The sequence below is a fragment of the Pygoscelis adeliae genome, unplaced genomic scaffold, assembly GCF_000699105.1.
Source record: "Pygoscelis adeliae isolate BGI_AS28 unplaced genomic scaffold, ASM69910v1 Scaffold16, whole genome shotgun sequence".
Taxonomy (NCBI): domain Eukaryota; kingdom Metazoa; phylum Chordata; class Aves; order Sphenisciformes; family Spheniscidae; genus Pygoscelis; species Pygoscelis adeliae.
The window spans coordinates 5435598-5458693 of NW_008825162.1; the positions used below are offsets into that span (position 1 = coordinate 5435598).

A 23096-nucleotide genomic window follows, 5' to 3' on the forward strand; every position below is an offset into this window, starting at 1 on the left:
AGCATGTGTGTCACGATTAATTCTAGTGGAAGACACCGAGGAAATCGATAAGGCTCATACTGAAGATACTACCCATTGCTCCCTCTGCTATATGCATGGTACAGGGAAGGTGACTGGAGGCAAAATGAGTGTCGTCACAGCTGTGAGAGGAGGGTGAACTAAGAGCATTTCTGTGCTACCCAGTTCATCGCTCTAACAGATGCTCTCCCAGACTGGTAAATGGTATGTCCAAGCGTAATGCTGTTTGGAGAGATCTGAGGTCAGAAAACAGTGCAGCTTAATGAACATGGTATCCTCTATACCAGTTAGTCCTACATCTCAGCAGAGCCAATTAAGCAGCTTTGTGTTGCGGTACAGTATGCCTTGTACTAATTCTGGTTCTGTCACAAACTTAGGGATCTCTGCACCATACTCCGTTACAAAATACGGGCACAGTTGTGATTCAATACATCTGCTTTAATCTGAACTGACTTTTCTTAGTAAGAAGCAGTACTTAACTCACCTTTTAAGAAAGGTTCTAAACAAAATAACAAAAAAAATCATTCTTGATGGAAAGAATGAAGGTTATTAATTTTGGAAACTATAGGGATTATTCCAATACCCTTCATTAAGATTATTCTTATTCAATGCCTCTACTTTTTACAAGCCACCAGCTTGAATCGTTGTCTCCTAGTACCACAAAATGTATATAGAACATTTTTCTTTAAAGTGAATATGTACACTTTCAGTGATGCGTGGTAGCAACTAATGGAATATTTCAGTCCTTAAACTGAGAATTTATTTACCAGAGAAATGACTGTCTTGGCATCCCTGTCAATTAAATGCAGTCACATCCTGGTAGGAAATGTTTCACTTAGTAATAAGGACTAGACTCTTTCCTTCCTGTATTTTAGAATCTTATTCATAAAATACTGTTTTCTTGGACAATGGTATTTTTCAGTACTGGAAATAGCAGTTAAACATGAAACATTTGCCAAAGAGGTATTATAAATATCACCCACATAATTATTTTAATCTTTAGGTAACAAATAACCAAATAATTACATTTTTATTTTTAGAGATTCGTTCACTTTAATGTCTGTCTTCCATTTTTAGTTTGACTAAAAGCAGAACAGTCAAAGAAGTTATAAGCAGTTACTTAGAGTTTCGATTAAGAAAGTGATCTACTTTAGTACAGAATAGCATCATATATCCTCATGGTGGTTCTTTTCTAATTCATGTTTCCTTTAAAATTTTTCGTCATTTAATTCTGCAAGGTAAGGAAATAATGGAATTATCCCTTATTCTTAAGAGGAAAATTGGGCTTGATGTGCCCTCTTTAGATGGTTCTCTAGAGTCTGCTGAATGTGCCGCAGTAGCATAGAGAGCTTGATGTCTGCCAATACTTTTTCATTCTCCATGCTTTTTTATAAGTAGTTTTCACAATCTTCCTCCTTCCTGTGTCCTCTTCTGTGCGCTTCAAGCACAGAAATTTCACTTTTTGACCAGAGAGCTTGCTTTCTAACGGTCAGTTATTACTGTCCTGTCTCTTGAAGTTTAGCTCATTTACTGGAGTCCCTTCACTAAAAACTGACGTCAGTGTAGAAATAATAGAGCCCATGAATGGCCGTGTGAAAACATAAAAACTCTCACCACTTGCTTTATATGTTCAACTCGCACGTGTTTTCCAGATGAGTTTTTTTGGAGTTGTTTGTATTTTCAGAAGCACCAGTGTACTTATTCCTAAATAGCTAATTTTTTCCAATACTGTGTCACATATTGTACTTGATCAGAACTGTACATAAAAGCGCCATCTGGCAATGAGTGTAAAACAGCTGGATCTAAGAATAACAGTGGCACTGTGAATAGGAAGACTTATACGAATATACACACAGTATACACAAATATACAAATATATAGCTTCATGCTGAGCCCTGAGCTTGTTCTCAACTGTTGCGTTCTTAATCAGACAACTTCATTTCTTTTTATACATGGAAAATAAACTTATAGACAACTCTACTTTTTAATGTTCTATGTATCTGTATGTCTGAGAAGATTTCAGAAGTGCTTGCTCCTTTTGCATACTGATTGTATAAAATCCCATTTGTCTAGATCTGATGTCCAAGGAACCGGAATACTGCCCAAATGTAAAACTACCAAGTTTGTCTTAAGTATACCATAAGGAAAATGCCCTTATTCTGATTCTTAGCTTGATTTCTAAAGTAGTTTTTTAAAAAGAGCTTTGAGCTTTCCAAGTTTCTAAAGCTGTCAGAAAATACCCTACATATCCTCCTCATCTCCGTACCTCTTTCATCAATGCTGTGACAGGAGAGAGAGCACAAAGATGTACCTTTAGCCACCACAAACGAAGGTTTGATTGATGCTGATCATGCTTTACTCTGTGGGAGTGTGAGAGCTTGGCCCATTTGGGATTGCGTTAATTGTGAGTTAATCCCTGAGGAGTATGGGGTAATGCAATTTAAAACACAGTTTTAATTGATCAGATTAGTTATCTTTGCAGCTCTGTTCTAGGATATAGTTTGTTGAGGTAGTGTTCTTTGACGATGAACCACAAAGTTAATTTTAAACATTAATCAAATAATTTTATAAGAAAAAAGAAAACATCTTTAATTGTTAAGCTACTTTGTCATGTCTGCAGCTTAACTGCTGACATTCTGACTAGTGCATCATTATTCATTCTTTTGTCCGGCTTTTATTAAATATATATGTAAAAGTATCCACGTACATATTTGACTGCATAAAAATGCACTCTCACTTAATGACAAATTAATTGTATTCTTGTGTTCTGTTCTATATGAGGATGACTTCGAAAGGATTGTCATTCCCTCCTGGAATACAGTTTTCTTGAGCTTCATCTGTCTCCCGCAAAATGAAAAACCTGGTTTCTTGTTTTGGAGGATTCACGCTGTTTTTTGCCATTGTATGGGAATAGATTAGGAAGGATGCATTGGAAATAAATATTCTGTCTGAGGAATTTCCTGTGTGACAGCACAAGGAGAAAAGTGCCATTAGCAAGTTCTCTTGGAATGTTTTACTAGCAAAATGTTTTTTTTTTCCTTAAGTGGCACTTTATTTCAAGTCCTTATGAACTCTGTTATTCTGTGGGAATATGTGAGAATAAGTTGTGATTGTGTACCATGTTTGGCTTTGCTGCTTGTTTGCTACTGCTGCCATTTTGTCTTGTGAAAGACATTTGATTTAGTGCAGCAAAATATTCTATAGAAATACTACAAGCCTGATGAGGATTATTTATTTAAATCTGTTACAGATACAGACTGTCACTGCCCAAGAGAATTCACATCTTTCTCATTTGTTTAGGCTCTGTTACCCATTTTACAGATATGTCTGAGGTATGAAGCTTAACTGAGTAGTTCAGTAAGTCTATGTAAACACCAAAAATCAAGTATTTTTGGATACCAATCTCATATTTTCATTACAAATCGTTCAGCTTTTCCACCTGGAAAAGCTAACAGACTTAGCTGACTAACCTGCAGAACATTTTGATGAGTCTTTCTCAGTTTCATGGCCCTTAGGGGAAAAAGCAATTGAAATTTCAATTGTAAATCAGACAATTCAATGCTGCTGTATCTGAATTTCGAGTGAATCCCAGTGGCCTGATGTATAAAAAATTAAGATGTGTCTAAGGTAATCAGAAATACAGTTCTTAGAGAAAGTTCAGTGTTTTGATCTTTGATTTTGTTATTTCACAATATATTCTAATACATTTTATTATAAGCTTCAGTTTACAGTTTGATTAATTTTTTTTAAGTGTTGTGATTGTATTTTTCTTTTACATTTATATATCTTGCAGTTTTAAATGAATGCTGTTTTCTGCTCCAGTAAACAGTTTTAGAGCTATGCTGTATCATTTTGCTGAGGACATCCCTTGCAGTTCAGGATGCTATGCTCTTAAGTATTGCATTTCATAGAATCACAGAATCATAGAATAGTTTGGGTTGGAAGGGACCTCTAAAGGTCATCTAGTCCAACCCCCCTGCCGTGGGACATCTTCAACTAGATCAGGTTGCTCAGAGCCCCGTCCAACCTGACCTGGAATGTTTCCAGGGATGGGGCATCCACCACCTCTCTGGGCAACCTGGGCCAGTGCCTCACCACCCTCAGCGTAAAACATTTCTTCCTTCTATCTAGGCTAAATCTACCCCCCCTTTAGTTTAAAGCCATTAAGCAGTATTTTGACTGCATACAGATTCTACATAGCATTTCAGTCTTCATATTTGAGGAACTAAGTAGGGCTTAAATAACACTAAGCTTTATGTCAACCCTTCCTACTTATAGTGAAATTTAGTTATGCAAAAAATTTTTAATTATGTTTATAAAACTCTTCTTTGTCTTACTGCACTCATTAACCCACACTCAGTGGCCACTGGAGCATTCCTTCATACTTTAAGTACACATTAGAGTTAATATATATACATTTTTTCATGATGCATGAATACAGATGAAGAAGCTGACTTTAAATTCTGGGATCTGGTTCAAGGAAATGTTGTTAGATGATATTTACCATTGCTCAAATTGCTAAAATTACAATGGTCTGTATCTTGGCAAGTGGATTAAAACAGTATTATTCCCTCCATAATGAGAATTCTTGGGAAATAATGCAGGCAGTCTCATACAGACTGTCCAAATCCCCGATGGTACCCTGCAGCCAGTCTCCTTGTCAATTTTGATTTTTTTGTTCATTTTAATTTTGTTAATACTGCAGCGATTTCTGGCCATTTCTGTGAGCTGACAAATTTTGCCCCCTGCTGAAGTAAATCCAGTTTGATTGTTCTCCCCACCTCTCCTTTACAAAAAGAGGGAAAAATGCAGAGTTAATTCCTAAAAACATCTCTTAGTTTTATTAACTGCTCAACAGTCAAACGGAGTGATAGGTGTCATCTTCTGATGTAAAGAAAATTTAGGTTAAATATGTAAATTAATTTCTCTTGAGCCATTACTTTCAAGTCACTCGGTTTTTACTACTGTAACAGAAATATAACTTTAGCTGTTCCTACTGCTGGTTCTCGGCAAATGGCAAAATGCATGGTTTATAAAGACGCTGTCAGCACCCTTTAAACTCATACAGCATTAAATAAGATTTTCAGTCATAAGTAAGGGCTATTTTTATCTTTACTGTGTTTGTAATAGATAACTGAGTGTACACCATTGTTGGTTTAATTGGAAAAGTGATTTGCAGAAGAAAGCCTTATTTGTGGCAATGAACTTTAATTTTCTTCATTGCTCTGCAGTTTCATGGGAGAATGTCCGTAGCTAAGATTCATTGCTTTGATAATAGCATGCTGCAGTGGAAGCCAGGTGGGTATGCAATGCATGGCCTCGGCAGGCAATTGAATACCAGAAAGATGGAAGGCCTTTGTTAGGTACAGATGGTGTTAATTATGAGTGAAATCCAGCGACAACAGTGATGTGATTATTATAAGGCAAAAAGCAAAAGAAACAAGCCACAAAGTGGCCGGGGGAGGCGGGGGGGAACCAGATAATTATGTGTTAGCATGCACTTAGCTGTCTGGACAAAGGGATTATGTATGATTGTATGTTTTCTAGGTTTGTTGGTAGAAATCTGTCCCTTGAGATACAGCAACCAATCATTATAGGTGTTATCTTTCTTGAATTATTAAAAAAGTTGGATACAGTGAGGCAGACTTATAGAAATTAGAGGCATGTTTTATGGGCTATCCATCTCTTAGCTCAGTGTTTGCATTCGTTCTCTGATATGCTCAGAGAGCTTGAGTTTGGTAAATTATATGCAGATAAAATTTGTAAAACAGTACCTGAATAACTCTTCCAATCTACTTAGGAGTTGAGGAAGATTGTAAAACTTCTTCATAAAACTTTCTAGTATTCTTCAGCTAGATTATAATCATAAATAGAGAGAATTCCTCTGTATGCGTTTATCACATTGATGAATCAACATTGGATTGCAATGATTTTCACTAGTTGTACATAATCACTGGGTAGACAATATGGGAATAGCCTGTTTTCTCCAGACAAAACAATGCAATGAAGTTTCTATTAATCAATGCCAGTAGATTGTGTTTGCTCAATGGTCAAAATTAACTGTTACAAATGAATTAAATGAGAAATACTGTGAATGAGTTTCAGATAAAATGGCAAAAAAAAAAGTTTCCTTCTATAATAATTGGCAAGTCAAGCTCTGGGGAAATTTTTGGGTACTGTTTTTACTCCTTGGTATTATACAGAAATTCTTATTAATCATGATACACAACCTTAATTACGTGATAAATTGCAATGGGATAAATTTTCTGAAGTGTTAGGCCTTGTAAAACATTTCTGTAAGGTAGAAATTTCTGTAAAACATCTAAAAAATGAGAAATTAATAAATTAATTTGTGGCATAAATCACATCTGGTTTGTATATGCAGTTCTGGAAACAAGCCATTATCATCTTGTATTTGGTTTGTTTTCACTATTTTACTAACCAGCTTATACTTCAACATATAACTTTATTTCAGCTGTCTTGATGCAGAATCTCTGAGTTGTTGAGATTGGAAGGGACCTCAAGAGATTGTTTAGTCCAACCCTCCTGCTTCAAGCAGGGTTACCTAGAGCAGGTTGCTCAGGACTGTGTCCAGCAGGGTTTTGAATATCTCCAAGGATGGAGATTGCCCAGTCTCTCTGGGCATCTGTTCTGGTGTTTGATCACCCTCACAGTCAAATGTGGCTTTTTTCCTTATGTTTAAGTGGAATTCCATGTATTTTGGCTAATGTCATTTCCTCTTGTCCTGTCATTGGGTATCACTGAGAAGAGTCTGGCTCTGTTTCCTTTACTCCTAAAGGAGGCTCCATCAGGTATTTATACATGTTGAGAAGATCCTGCTGAGCCTTCTCTTTTCCAGAGAAAACAGTCCCAGCTCTCTCAGCCCTCCTCATATGACAGTGCTCCAAGTCCCTTAATCATCTTTGTGGCCCTTCCCTGGTCTCACTCCTGTATGTCTACGTCTTCATGCTGGAGACACATTTCCTAATGCAGCCCAGGATGCTGCTGACCTTCTTTACCATGAGGGCACGTTGCTGGCTTATATTCAGCTTGTACACCAGGACCCGCAGGTCCTTTTCTGCAAAGATGCTTTCCAGCTGCAGCCAGTTGCATGCTAAGGAATCACTGAAGTTCAAGCTTGTATCATTTTGTTGTTCCAAAAATAAGTCAGTAATTTTAAATACTGAATCTTTATACATGCAGTGACATTTAGTGACTTTATTTGTATTAAAATGTTGCCAGATAGGCCTCTATGTAAATATCTGTCACTTGAATTAATAGTGTTTATACTGAACATAGCAGGCTTAAGAGTTTGATCTTCAAGAAACTAAGTCCTCATTTTTCATGAGCCCATTCTTATATGGTTTAAATTTTCAGTGTCTCTTAGAATATTAGCTGGACAAATGAGAGTATCTTATTTCAAGAATCAGATCTTTTTTTTTAAGGGCTAGATGGAATTTGCAAATGTTTTTTAGAAGCTCTCTGCCATTAGTTTTTCCTTCTCCAATTTGTACTGAATAGTAGTATTTGTAGCCAGAAATTTGGTTTTGATACAGACAAAAATCTGTATCGTTGGCATGTTTGCAGGAGAGCATGACCTGTTGCTCTCTCTAGTTTATCTCGTTTAAGGATGAATGGAGGAAATTCAGCTCTAAATTGAGTGTTGTCTAATTTGAGTAGCCTGTTAGCTATATTTACAGAACAAGGCTTTTTCAAAGGATCAGGATTTTACACTAAAACCTGGCCTCGTATTTTTTGTGGAGAGGAAAGGAAAAATTTCACAGCAGTGAAATTTCTAGACTAATACCAGTAGAATATCTTAAGCCTTGGTAAGGCCTCAAAGCATCCTTCTTTTTCTACACCATCATATCAGAAATATGTAGACAAACTAATGAGAGAGTCTGGAGAAAAACAGGAATGATGAAAAGTTGAGGAAACTTCCTCTGACAGATAAGTTAAAGGAATGAGGAGCGGTTGTTGGAAAAGGATTTGTTCAGCCTGGGGAAGGAAAAAACCCTCCACCTTGTGATGTAGGGAGGGCAGACATGGCAGCATTCCAATGTGTAAATGGAAGGGTAAGCAAAGGTCATCTCCATGGTGTCTGGAAAAACTGTAAAATCTGTATAATTTACAGCTTTGCAGAATTAGTGTGGATCTTAAGGAAAGTTTGATAGCTGTGGCAGTGGTGAAATATTGGAAAAGACACAACGTAGAATGGTTGTGGAATTTCCTGCAAAAGGAGCTTTGAAGAAAATAAAATACCTGGTGTCTCAGTTGTAGATATACTCGGTGATTCTCTGCTTGGCAGGATGTCGGACTATCTGATTATTACGTCTTCTGTAATGTAAAGGTGACTCTGGGGCCTGGGACGCTGAACAGAAGTGAAGAGCACTGTTGCTCTGAGGATCTAAGCCTGCAGAGTGGCGAGGGCATCTCCTAAAAAATGCTCTTGAATAAAAAGTTAACATTTAACACCCTCACCTTTCATAACACAGTTTATTATTTATGATGATAAACTCAGAGACTCCCAAAAGACTCAAATGGATCCAAGCGCAAGGAAGATGTGTGATCCTTTCTGGCCCAGGGCAGACTCTCTTTTCATAACATGGTGCTCTGCAGTTCAAGGTCACAATTACTCAGGTAAGAGTTTGGTCTTTTAGTGTAGCTGATCAGTGAGAATTTTTTTTTAAATCCAGAGGCGGTGTGTAGGTACACAGGAATGCTTCTGAGGATTTGATGTTAGAAGTTAGCATTTTTTAGCTTGTCTGAAAATGAATAACAAATCCAACAAGTATGTAGTACCAGCAGGTAGAAAATTCTTTTTTCCCTTACTGTGTTGCAAGTTGGTTCTGTCATCTTGTGACAAATGGCATTCATGGCAAGAAAGTTCATATTGGTGGTTCTGGGGCTGTTTGTAAGAAGTAGATTTAAAAGCATAGGTTTGCACATTCACATTATATTCTGCTTTTGAGTCAAATTCTTTTGTCTCTGCTGTATTTAAGAATTTTTTTTCTTTTTTTTTGTTGTTTTGTTTTTGTTTTTTTGGTTTGGTTTGGTTTTGGATGCTGTTACGCTTTGTGTGGGATACCTGAGCCCACAGGTAAAGGCGTGGGGGATAGACAGTGGTTGACAAAGACTATAGCAGATTGTTGCTTCACCTGGCATTTTTTCTCCAAGCAAGTGCCCATTGATAAAGGGCATTCGAATAGCACTGGCTGGTCTTCAACACTCCTATGTGCCAAACTGCATCTTTCTCTCGCAATGAGTCGCTTCTGCTTTTGTGTACCGAGAAACCAAAAGGCATCAGGTTAAACATCAGAGTGAAAAAGGACTGCAAATTGACAGCTGCTTCTCTCTGATTCCTGGCAGTCTTCGTTGCTTTCTAGCTCTGTTTTGGGAAGATTGTCCCCATCTGCTCTAAATTCCATTAGTTTTTATAGGGCAGGATCTCAAAGTTTGATCTGTGCAAGAGTAAGAAAAGTCTTTCATTCACCTGAAGGTTCAGAGCAGATGTCAGGCGTAATCAGGCATGTCTAGAAAACCATACTTCTAAAATATGTTTTAAGTTCTGTAGTTTATCCTCCGCTGCCCTGCTTGCGTAAATCTTGCGTTAGTTTTGATACCATACTCAATTCACATCTCTGCATGACCTCATAGGTCTGTGAGGGCAGTGAAACCAGAGCGGTAGAAGTTTCTCTGTTATCTCAGAACCCCAGAACCAATGTCTTTTTAAAATTTCTATCCATGTCTATTCATGTCTTTTCTGATCCACGACAGGGACTGATGCTGCTGCTAGTACTTTCCTTGTCTTCCATAGATAGTAATACGAAATGTTCCTCCCTTGGACACTTGAAATTAGTCTGAAGAATGTGCTTCAGGGAATAATCGTATGGTGCTTCCATGGAATGAAAAAATGATTGCAATAGATCTTCTCAGTTTCTCATTCTGTGGTTTACTAGTCTTGCAAATTTATGTTTATTTTGGAAATTATATTTAATATTTGTGTTACAGCCCTACATGTTATGCTGCATCTGAAGAACAAACTGTTACTTGGTGGCTTAAGTTACAATTACAACTATACAGCAGCAATAAAATCATTTTATTGACACCATTACACTTACATACACATTCTTTTGATAATGACTTGGATCTGAACTTAAGAAATATGGATAAAAAAATTCTAGACTAGCATTTAATTGCAGCTTAGATTCCAGTAGCTTTCACGGGGAACAAGTTCTCAGGAAATCTGTCCTGTGTTTGTTGTCACCACCTACTGTATGCAATAATTTGGAGGTCAGTTTGTGTAATGAAACTGTATAGATCACTTTTATGGCATGCTTAGTTTCACTTCTCTGTTTTCACAAACTCATACTGTGCTGCTTGATGTGTTTCCAGTATTGCTGTGAGAACATATTCCTAAAATACATTTTAAATTCTTTAAAAATCACACCAGTATGTAAATACAGGTTAGAACCTTCCTTTAGTTTTCATCCTTTCCCCCTTTTCAAATGAATCTCTGCATTTTTTGTTTCATCCTAACGCATCTGACAGTGCATCTGCAAATATTTCTTCCCGTGCTTTCTTTCCCTCTAGACAGATTAGTTGTGCACACTGAATTAACAGCATTCTTCCTTACCACTGGACAAATTTACAAATCTGTCTAACATAAAAGAGAAGAAGATAACTCAGACTAGGTTTTAAAGATACCAGATACCATATAGCTGTTACCAAAACATGGCTTGCATAGAAGATTGCCTTTCAGAGTGGACTTGAACGTACAATCAGTGTCTTACCCTGTGCTTTTCAAGCTACAGATACAAATAAAGATATGACCTCTTTTCCTTTTTTCCCCTCCCTTTTCTCCTGACAGCTTGACAAATTGTAGCTTTTGGGACATCCCAGTAGTTGATGAGTCATTTCTGCTTAAAAATAGAATTCCTTGCAGCAAGGACACCCATTCCACTTTTGACGCCTATGTCGTTTCTGACAGAGTCACGGGGCCAACTATGCCATGTTAATTAAGCAACTAGGGAAACAAAAAGCTCTCTCTTCAGTAAATACCAGAGCTGGAATCCAACAACGCTGAAAAAAAGAAAAAGGAAATCCCGTATACGTGAACATGAATACCTGTATGCTTCCCCCCCTTCCCCGTACATTGCTCACATTTTGAGCCTTTCTTAGATCGCTGGTGCAATTTAATGAACATCACATCCCACCTTTCTCTTCCTGCCCCCCCGCCTCCTTTTTTAAAACCTTCTGAGACCTGACAGCACACCAGCTTCACAGAGGGAATTGTAAGATCTGATTAGAGTGTGCAGAAGAAAAGCCGTAACGCAGCATTACAATATTGTTATCCTTTTATGTGGGAGGCACTTGAAATACGCACAGGAAGAGTGCTGCAAGAGAACAGTGATCAAACGATCGGCTGTATTCATATATATATATATGCATATATGCACAGCATAAGGTGCATGTGACAGGGTACCCTGTACAAGCCTCAGGAAGATAGAGAGCATAAAAGACAAATGTGATTAATATAAAAATGTCAATTAGTTGCATTGTAGTAGATCTTGCTCACTTTAACACTCATAAAGTTTTTATTACTCATACCAGACCTAGTGCAATCAGAGGGAGCAAAATTGTTAGCTTGTGTCATATTTATTCACCTGGTACTAATGGGAGGTATTTGGCCTCAAAAATGAGGGCCAGCCACTTGTGTGGATCAATTTGATGGCACATGAAACAGCATCAATGCAGCGTTTTTTCTAGAGATTTGCAGATTTGTTTTTCTCCCAGCATCTGCACTTTGATAAGCATTAGAAACAGTGGATTCTATGCAAGCTGGCTTCTTTGCAACATCTGTAAAATAATTAATTCTTATAATTCAGAAAATTGCAGAAGTTCGCTAGAGACACTGTGATACCTGTAGGATTCATCAGACAATGCGAGTCTGAGTCTGATGCTAATAGCCCTAAAAGATACTGCATCGGCCACATGTGTTGTTCTCGTTACCCTTTTGAATTTAATGTTTTCTCAAAACAAAGGAATTCACGTGTAATTATTTAAATTTCTATTAATTATACTCCTCTACTGAAAAAGATTAAAATTTTTCAACAGAGATGGCTCAGTTTCTATCTATTCCTATGAGAAAATGGAATTATAAGAATAAAATACTGAGTATATGAAGTATGTTTTGATATTATTTATATTTATACTATGAAACAGTATTCATTCTGGGTAAAAGTCCACTTAATGTAACTGAACTCAGATAACTAGTTCTGCTATTCACAAATAGTCATATTAGTCAAAACACTCTTAGATTGACTTAGATTTCAAAAACTAGAAGGCAGTACTGAAGTCAACAGTTGGTAGACTATTATTGACAGAAAATCCATTCTTCACTGCACATAATCTTTCTGAATAATATTAATGCTTTAAAAAATTCTTGTAAAGCTCTTTGATAACTTAATTTTAACCTTAATTTTTCTCACCTTACATTTGAAATTTGTGTTCAGTGACATGCATTATGTTATCATCACAAAACTCAAGTGAGAAATAATTAGGATCCATGAACTTGTATCAGAGTAAAAAAGAAAATAAATAAAAAATTGCCTATTCTGAGTATCAGTCAGATTATCAGTCGCTCTGTATAAAGCCCTGTAACACTTTGACAGTATTACACTTTTACTGTAGATCTGAAGTGTTGCAAACCTTTTGTGTAAAATTAAGAAAGAGAGTAGAATAAAAGCAAAAAAAAAAAAAAAAAAGAGTATAAGTAACTTCAGGGTTATCTTGGCTTGTCTTAATTAAAATTAATTTGCAACAGGGTACTGGGGAAATTCTTTGAGCTGTGAACTCTAACTGGAGGAAACATCAGTTGAAATGGATTTTATTGTTTACTGATTTTGAAAATTTTATAAAGAAGAAATAAAGCTAAGAATTAAATTCCTCCTGACCACTATTGGTGATTGGTTATCTATTATAAAATTATGGCGTATTTAACATTTTTCATTTCATGCTTGAATGCATATGAAGATATTGTGATACCTTACGTTAAGGATTTCTTAACTGATTTTTTTTTTTTTTAATTACTGTGGTTGTAGACTGGGAAAAAGGCTAAATGAGATTGTGAAATACCACTGGTTTTGGAATTTAAGCCAAAGGGCCTCTTGTGATCATTTTGTCACATTTCGTAATCTAGCAGTTCCTACGGTATTTTGCTTTAAACACGTATCGTCTGATCAGAAAGATATTCAGACTTCATTTTAAAGATGTGATGTGATACAAAGTCTTCCATTCACCTAGAGAACTGATTGCAGTGGTTAACTGACCTTGCTGTTAAAAATACATGTTAACTTTTAACCCAAACATTTGGCTTCATCTTCCACTTAGCTCCTTTTTTCCTGTTAGTGATCTTACCACTGTAATATTATGTAGAGATGTCTCTAGGCACGTGCAAATCACACTTTAATCCCCTCTATTTTTTTTAACTGAACTTACTAAGCTCATTTTCAGTTTCTTAAAATAGTACAAGTTTTTAGACAGAATCATTGTAGCAGCTTTTTTTTTTCTCAACTCTTTGGCATTTCCATTTTATTTCTAACATTTCGGTTCAAGCATTTTACAGTCCAAATTGGATACTACTGGCCATTGCTATTTCAGTGATTTTGAGTACTTCATTTCAATGAAAACTCTGCATATTCTTATGCTCCTCTGGTTATTTATGAAAGGCATGATAGCTATTTAGGAAAGGCAAAGTTAATGTAGTGCTCTCTGTTTTTACTGCTGCCCATTTAGCCAAAACAAAACCAATATTATGCTATTGTGAAGAAAACTTTTCCTTTAATTCGCATTGTAGAAGCTGTTTATTTGAACTGAAGCCCAGGATTCAATTTCTTTCAAACTGATGAAACCTGTCTTCAGTGCTAGCTATATGCATGCTTACGGATTCTATCTGTAGGTTAGCACATATTACATAATTCTTTTTGTGTGTACATATGGAAATCCCATTTCTGAAAATGTGCTCTTAAAACTTGAATTGATTCGAATAGTCTGTGCGCAGTACTTTGCCGTGGCTGCTTCTATATTCTCTTTGTTCTCCCAGTTTGTGTCACAACTCCTGTGATGTACAGAATATGAAGAAAAGGTACAAAGACTTTAACGAAGAGAATAAAAAAAATAGTGGTTTTTATTTTTCCTGGACTGCAGTAGCATTAGTTTCTGACTGCTTATAAAAGCCTGTAAAAGAGAAAGCAGCAGAATAGTAGTACACACTCTGTAAACCATTAGAAAGAGGCATTATTCGTCTTGGATGTGGATTTTCTTTTTTAGAATAAATTCATAGCCATATAATCATAAAATATGATCAGTGAATTCAGGATATTTTATACTGCTTGACTGCATGATCTGTAAATAAATTATCTTTCTATTAAACTTCAGAAAGATAAATATAACTTCATACAAGTCATCACTGAATATAATATGGGATGTAGACCAGTGAATATAAACAGTATTATTTGGAATACGTGTGGTGTGTGGGTTGGGGTTTTTTTTCCTTTCTTTCTTTTTTTTTTTTCTTTTGTTCTCCAAACACTGTTGCTAAGTCACAGGGTTGCGAACACTGACAGGATATATTTTCCAGGACATAAATGGAAATGAGTCTATATTCCACTTAAACTACTGAATTCCTTAAGCAAGAGGGAGGCACTTGTTTCTGTTTTCTGTCAACCTAATATTTTAAACAAAGATGTGTAGGATTAGCTGGCTTTGGAAAAAAGTTGAAGGGTTTTTTTAATGCAGTGATGCTGTTATTAGGTAGGTATGGTAGCAATGAAACACACCAATAAAATGCAGACAGAATAAATATTTCTCAAAACAGATTAGAAAGTGTGATTATTCAGATAATTTAATGTTATATGCATTTCTGTAATGGACTTCAACCCCAAAGTTTGTGTTTTTTGAGAGAAAAAGTGTACATTCTCTGTCTGACCATCCAGAAACTAAGATTTGCAAATCAGTCTGGATTCTGTCTTTCTTGCAGTCGTCATTGATGTTAAAGCTTTTGTAGATGAATTCTAAATGATATTTTGGTGAGGTATGCTGCCAGAACTGTAGAATAAGCAAACTTATTCTCCTACATATATGTTGGTGACCCTCTCCATGAAATACACGCCATATAGTGAGACCGGGTAGTGGAAGACATACTGAGGTAGAAAAGGTTCTGTCTTTGCATAACAGCTTTTCTGTTAGTAATATATTAGCGTATTTTTTCCTTATCACATTCCAAGTGAATTGTCCGCAAAACAGTTTCTTTTTTTTTATTTAACTTATAGAAGTCAGTGGAAATTAACAAGGGATGAAATTGATTTTCTGTAGTCGATTATTTCTTTTCAGTTTCCAATTATTTGGGAATGAACTTTCCCAGCTTTTTAAAATAAGAAGTTTTTGAAGCTTTTTTTTTTTTTCTTTCCCCCCCCTCTGGCTCGTCAGCAGCTCTATATTCTGTGTCAATGGATTTGGTAGCATCTGTGTAAGGATAGCCAGGGCTGTATCAAATGCAAATCCCCTGTCTTCAAAGAATCTTTACATCATCCACTTCAGAGACAAGACCGTATGGCAGGTTCATCAGCACAAAGGAGAACAAGGGTACTGGATAAGTATCGTAGGGATTAGGGGGATTTTAAAAGTAGCGGGGAACTTAGGAGAAAGTCTGTTTAACTCTTCTCTCATACTATGCAAGTCTGGAGCAACTTTACTGAAACCAAAAATGCTGCATAGTGTACATCTGGAATAAATGGCAAATGAATGAGATTCTCTTGCCTGACCTTTTAAGCGATGCTTGTCAGAATAAGAAACCACTTGTCTACAAATAAAAAAAAAAAAAAGAAAATTGCAAATATGAAAGCAAAAGCTGTGTCTACGTTAGCAAGTAGTTGTCCAAAAGCAGTACTTGTTCTTTGATGAAAACAGTTGGTGCTGAGGAGTCTGTGTCCACATTGTACCTTGAAGGGAGTTTACTTCAGACTAGACCTAGTTGACTCCCAGGGAGTGAAGGTTCCTTCACAATTGAGGGCTATTAGGTGTGTCCCTGGAGCACATCCTCCTACCTAGTTTCATCGTAAAGGAATCTGCTCTGCGTGCTCTGACGCTATTCTGCAATAGAAACTAAAATTCAGTAGGCAGGCATGGTCAGGAGATTAACTTCAAAAACATGGTTTTGATCCAAACGAAAATGCTAGCTCTAAGCTTCCAGACTCCTTCCGTCGTAAGGTGAGCAGAAACTACTGAATAATGGACAAGTATTGGCAGGATATAGGGAATAGTTTTTAATACCTTGTTAGCATGCTGAAAATCAGCGTGCTTTGTTGCCAACATTTTCCCCTTAAACATCACAAAACTCAGAATTTCCACACATTCTTGTTGACTCTCACAATTACAGCTTCAACAGTAGGATGGAACAGCTATTCATCACTGTTGTAAAATGCCATAACTTCTCTTAATAAAGATTCATAGAATTACTCTTTTGTTTATACTTTTTTAAGAATCTCATCTGTTCCTTCATGGACCAAATTCACAGCTTTTTTTTTTTTTTTTTTTTAACTTTAAGACCATACAATGTAATTTCAACACAGAGCCAGAAATTGCCACTATATTACTTGAAATTAAGGCCACCTTTTGTGGTATGTTATCGATCCTACTTTACTATTCCCCGCCTAGTAGCAAATCACAGAAAACCCAGAGATCTGGACTGTATTTTAGCTCTGTCACAACCTTTTGTTATTACCGTGTGCAAGCTGCTTACAGACTGTTTTTCAGAGGTGCCAAATATATGCAGCTTCTGGAAACTTTACTGGAAAAGTTATGCTAGAAAAATCTAGTTTCCAGCCCTGGTGTGTGGGGTTTTTTTTTTGTTTGTTTGTTCTGATTTTTTTTTTCCTGGATTTTTATGATATATATTATTCATGTTGTAATTGGGAGTTAAGGTAAACAGGATAAAACTCTGAGATTTCAGTGTGGGACACCTAAATTCTGTGCCTCAGTCCTGATGTGTGATCTAAGAGTCGAAGAAAACCTAATTTCTGTGTCTTAGCTTCTGTAATGCAGTGAGAGCTTAAAGTGGGACTTACTCGTTCCTGTAGTTTGATGTTGCTGAATGAAAACCACAACATGGAAAAAGGTATGTAGCAATTAGGTAATTGTAGTTAGGAAATAAATTGATACCGATACAGAGATAACTGTGTTGGGGATTTTTTATAATGTTCAGATTAAAAATGGGACCAAAAGAAAGGGAAAAAAAAAAAATAAATCTCTGGAACGTCTTGATGTGAGTCAGTGAAGCCAAAGTTCCCTTTCCTCTGGTTACTCAGGCACTAATAATTCTGGGACTTCCCGAAGAACTGAAGGGAATCTATTTTATATTCCTCATCGTGACTCTGCATGCATATCCGCAGTTGCTTCCTTTTCTGTTTTTGTAGTGATATGAAACTTCCCTTGATTTCAGTCTCTAAGACAATTAATACAAAAAAGAAGCGTAAAAGTATTTAAGATCTTGCTGCAAGTACTACGCAGTAACATAGCACCAGCTGGCACTAGTTATCGCTAGGGCTATATTGTCACCTAAGATACTACACTACAAAAGAATAATGATACGGTAGGGAGAGGAACGTAAAAAAGATTTTTCTGATCTCATGAAGACTGACTTGAGAGAAATGTCTGTGACAAACGTGTACATTTCTTCAAAAACTGAGACATTTATTGGTCTCCGCCAGATGTTGCGCTATGTCCCCCTTCTTCCCCTTTATTCAACCATATGGTTGTGTTTTGTATTTCCCTGAAAAAAACAGGAGTTTGGACATAATTTTTATACGATTTTTTTTTTCCTTCCAATATCGTCTTTTTCTTAATCATCCTCTACCATCTGCCTCACCTGATACTTTAATGTTAATCACATAAGCATGTGACCTTAATTATCCGAAGCTGCTTGGTTTTTGGAAAATGAGTAATGGCTACTCTTTTTTTCTATAAAGTAACAAGGGACTTAAATTTTCCAGGGTCCAGCAATGTCAGGCGTCTGGCACCTGCAAAATTCATTTAAGTAAAAGCAAAATTCAAGTAAGTAATCTACAACGGACTGACTTTCTATACAGATATAACTTACATGAGGTACATTGATGAGTAGAGCGAATAGGAATTCATCAAAATCTTATCTATCCCAAATATGGCTCTCCTTTATGTATTTACATATTGCTTTTACATCTTATTTACAGACATATGTAGTATGCTGATAAGTGCTCATGTCAGCATCAGTTTCTCAGTGAAGACATGAAAATGCAGTATATACAAGTTATCTCAGACATCTTACATTCATGATGAATTCTTCATCAGAAGTTAAGAAATTAACCATGTCTGCTAGATCAGCTTAAGGGGAGATTTTACCACACTGAATTCTTCATGGCTGATTTTGCAGAGATGTGAAACTTCATCTCTGCATGGTTTAAAACCTAGAAGGCTATTCATCTATAAAGACTGCATAATTTTTAATATGGTGCCAATATGCTACATAAAACAACCTGCAGTGCGCTTTATATCATATTTTTATTGTGTTGTTTTTCCTCTGTATGCTTAAGTCTAAGCATAATGTACAATCTCTCTTATATACAGACACTAGATTGTTCAGGTTGAAAGAATGGGGAAAAATAACAAATTTATAATATTTAGTTAAGACAAAATGTTTTGCTCAGGAATATGTTGCGTTTGAACTGAGATAGTGATCATCCAAACACTTAAATAAAAAATGGTTTGATTTACTCTTTACATCCCTGTGGTGCTAGTTGCAGATTCATGGCACCAAGAGAGTCTGCAGTAGCTTGGATTCACTCCAAAGGTGGGACAGATGTTGTTTACACATCTGTGTTTCCCAGGAGGTTTTCCTGTGGAAAGTCAGATTTCAGTTCTAGTAAGGATGGCATAGGAACCCCGTTGGCACTTTTGGAGAGGCACACACTAACTCATTAGCAACTTAGCTAGCCTCTGCTCATTGTAGTGCTCCTTTGTGGCTCCCACAGTCCAGGATCCAGGTTTGCTGCCATATCAGGCATCATAGGAGCTTTGCCTAACCACAAATTTGTTTCTGTGTAACTCAAGATCAAAATGCAATGTACTTACTTTGCTTTGCCAAAAGTAGTGATTTTGGGGGAAGTGGTGGGATCTTCTGTGGGTTAGAAACAGGTGAATTCCTGCAGATCACCTGAACGGTCATTCCTTTTCCCCTGTGCTTTGCTTTTGGCAGGCCAAGTAATACTGAATTTCAAAGTCCCAGTTAAAAGAAGCCTCTTTCAAATGGCTGAAGATGAGCTTTGAGTTCCAGTAATACGAATCCCTCTGTGGACTTGAAACTGGTCCAAGCTGCAGTGCTAGACCTCTTGTGGTTAGTGTGCCAACCCTCGTTGGACAGGATTCCCGTCTTGGTATTAGGTTCAGGGAAACTGTTGCTGATCACAGCAGAACCTAGCCACTCTGGACTGCTGTTTTATAAGAAATTATGTATTTTTAGATACAGAATTCAGAAAGTTCATAGCAAGTTAATTTCTTTTATTGGCTTGGTGTGATGTTTTCCTGCTTGTCCTTTTTCTCTGCAATAGAAATTCTTGTTTGAACTGGCAACAAGGTACCATCAAGGTGGCCCATGGTGGTACTAAGCCTCAGATGAGTTGTCTCATACTGTGTTCTGTGATGATGATTATGATCACATCAAAGTTGGTGTTTGTGAGAGTTGGATTATTAGATTAATTGTTGATCTAAACTCTATGGCTCCTTAAGTGATAGAACTCAGCTTTTTTTTTTCCTTGTAACTCTATAAAACTCAAAACTTTTGCAACGAAATTTCTTCTGTTGTCACTGACTGATACATTGGTCTATGCCAAAGAGGACCGAAGATGCCATTTACTGAAGGTGAGCTTCCTAGGATAGCTGACAAATTGAATTGGCTAGGCCAATTCAGTGTACTGAGTGGGTCCCAGAATAGCAGGCCTCATTTAACTAGCTGCTCAATAGCATTTAGTTAGATCCTTATTGCATGAAATATTTTTCCACTCAATTTAATTCTAATCTGTGGCCAACTGGCTCTGCACATAGCAAAATATTTTGAAGATGTCTGGACTCTGAGGTTGCTCCATTTCTTTCTGAAGCACTGTAAATGTAACCAGATTTGCACTATGATAAACTTTGGGGCAAGTTGTGTATTTAGTTTAAAAGCTGAGAGTAAACAACCTGGTGCTCTTCCTTTCTAATTTCTTTATCAAACTTCACTTCAGGTAGTTTCCACTTTATAAAGAATATCCCAGCAGGTACAATTTCTTTTTGTGGAGATTGCTGCTTTTTCATTTGTTCTCAGCGCAGTTCATGTTCCTGTCCCTCATGACCTTGATTTTTCAAAAATTAAATAAATTGGCAGATCATGATACAGTTTTAGGACAGGAATTCAAATGATTTAGAAGGCTTAGTGATAACTTGGTGGACAAAAAGATGTACATCATGTTTTATTATTATGGGATTCTAGTGCCTTCACATAAGAATTATTGAAAGAGTTAATGTTGCTGAGGCATTCATTGTTATCACTAAACAAAGAGTATAAGAGGCATTCGTGTTGTTGGGATGATTTCTGTCATTGAGGATACCTTATACAGAACTTATAGGTTGATTTTTTTTTTTAATTATTTTATTTTTTCCCAGTGGAAATTATTTGCTCCTAAAGAAAATAAGATATATTCACTTCTAAAATGAGCAACTCCACTTGATCGACTAAAAACAATGAAAGTGAACACACTAGGAGGTGTAAAGAAAGGCAGGGAGTGCTTCTTCCCACTATACAATATTCATGTTTGATTACTGGGTGTATTGCTGTATGAACTTCCTCCTCTTTTGGCAAAGGAAAAAGTTATCTTGCCAAGTCTAAAATGCCTGATGAGAGTTCAGAGCTTGCAGATTGACTCAAAAAAAAAACCAAAAAAAAAAAAAAAAGAAAAAAAATCTGTGGCAAAAGGCATTTTGGAATGCTGAAGCTGGGAGAGAGAAGAGTAAGCTTAAAGCTCTGGGATGTATACAGTTGGTTGGACTGGGGTTTGTGTTTGTGTCACTGTTTATTAGGTTTACTGTGCTTCAGTGGTAGAAAATCTGCTAGAATAGTTTATAAGCCCCATCGTTTTATAGATGTGAAACTTTTTTGTGCATATTATTATCTTAATGGTGAATTTGTTTATGTCCTCTTAATAGTAATAAGAGTGTGCCTGTAGAAAAGAGAGTAGGTATGCCTGGGAGAGGATGAGGAGTAATAAATTGGAGCTAGTAATGAGTCAGAATGTAAATTGAAGTGGAGGCCTGGTCTTTCTCTGTAAGCATATAGTTTCTTGATCAGAAATTAGCAGCCAAAATACCTAGTGTCAATATTATGCTGGACAGAATTTTAAAGTTTTAAAATTAAAATTTTAATATGTATGTCTAGTGATCTGTTTGCATGTACAGATACTGTTTAGACAAGTAGGTAAAGAACTAAGTTTAGTGCTTCACTGGAAAAATGACATCAACATCATTCATTGTCAATGTATGATTGGTGTCTTCTTACTGAAAAAAATCTCAGATTTTTTGTGTGCTTCATTTTCTTAACTATGAGTACATGTAAATATGTATATAAATAAAGCTTATATATAAGACAAAATGAGCTACTTCCTGAAGTTCTAAAAAGTTTGGATGTGAGATGTTAGGTGCAGGTACCTACTGTTTATTTTCTTACTTTAAATTTTTTGAACCTTTGGTAAGCATGTTACATTTGTTTTGTTTTTAAAGTGCAGTTTGATTTTTAAGTCATATTTACAGTTGACTGGCAAACAAGTATATAGGATTTATGCTTCTAAGGACTATATTGGGTTTTATTTAGCACATACAATTTCATGAATCAAATGCTTGTTTTTCTCTGACTGTTAGCATTCAGCTCTGTTTTCATTGAGGCTTCTATATAGTGCTTAGAAGGACTGCAGACAATTTGATAAAAGCACGAGTAAATCCTGCAAGTTAAATCAGAGTTCACAGTGTTTCATTTTTCATAATACATGTCAGAGCAGTTACAATTTCCTGTTTGTCCCCTTAAAAACATAATAAGAAGTCTGGAAAAGGTGGGGTTTCTTTCTTTCTCTACAGGTATTAAGTGATGTGCCTGTTTTTTCAGTTTCTTGATATTATTTTGGCTAGCTCTTTGAACAATGTAGTATTCGTTTTTCCCCACTTACTCTTTAAAATCAGAGAACACGGGTGCTTCATATCTCTGGATATTAATCTCTGAGTGTTCTTCTCTTTAGAAATAATTCTATTAAACGTATTATTCCTACTCAAAAACAGTAAATACTTTACTGTACTGGAATATTTGTGTAAAATGAATGACCCCCAGTGGTCATGTTGTAGATTACCTGCTGTCAGTTGCCACTTTTCCTCCTAACAGTGGTAGAAATGGAATTATTTTAGGTGGGGCACCTTTGATAAATGATTTTCATACTAAGAAATTACTTTCAATATGAAATTGCAACAGGTCTGTCCTGAAACGTGTATTTTAACAGCTCAGGAGACTGCTACATATAGAAGATAATGAGAAGACAACAGATATAGCTGGAAATCGTTCAGATAAGATCCATGTGTACAAAAACAAGATCTGCACTCAATTATGTTTAGGCATCCCACAAATGTATTTGTTTCTTCATGGTTTTAAGAGAGATTAATTAAAGAGACTTTAAAGCAAAATGAAATGGCACCAGGAGGAACTTATAGTAATAGGCAAATAATTTTGATGTCTGCTTATCATAATGCAGTGTTAATGTTTTGAATTATAAAATATTATTCCCTTAATTAGTTATCTATATTAATCGCAGACACAGAACCAAGCATTTTCTCTGCAAACACTCCCTCAAATAATACAAAAGGAATATTTTATGGTTCTGATTTTATTCAGATCAATAGCAATTGAAGATTATTGGCACCTTGGAGGCTCAGATGCTATATACTGCATAGACAGATCTTTGCTTAATAGCAATTTT

General features: G+C 36.2%; 1 protein-coding gene across 4 annotated transcripts in view; it reads left to right on the forward strand.

Annotated features, from left to right (window-relative positions):
* KCNMA1 (potassium large conductance calcium-activated channel, subfamily M, alpha member 1) overlaps positions 1 to 23096 on the forward strand; it is a 513257-nt gene that overhangs the window by 243025 nt on the left and 247136 nt on the right. The gene's annotated exons all lie outside the window — the stretch shown is intronic.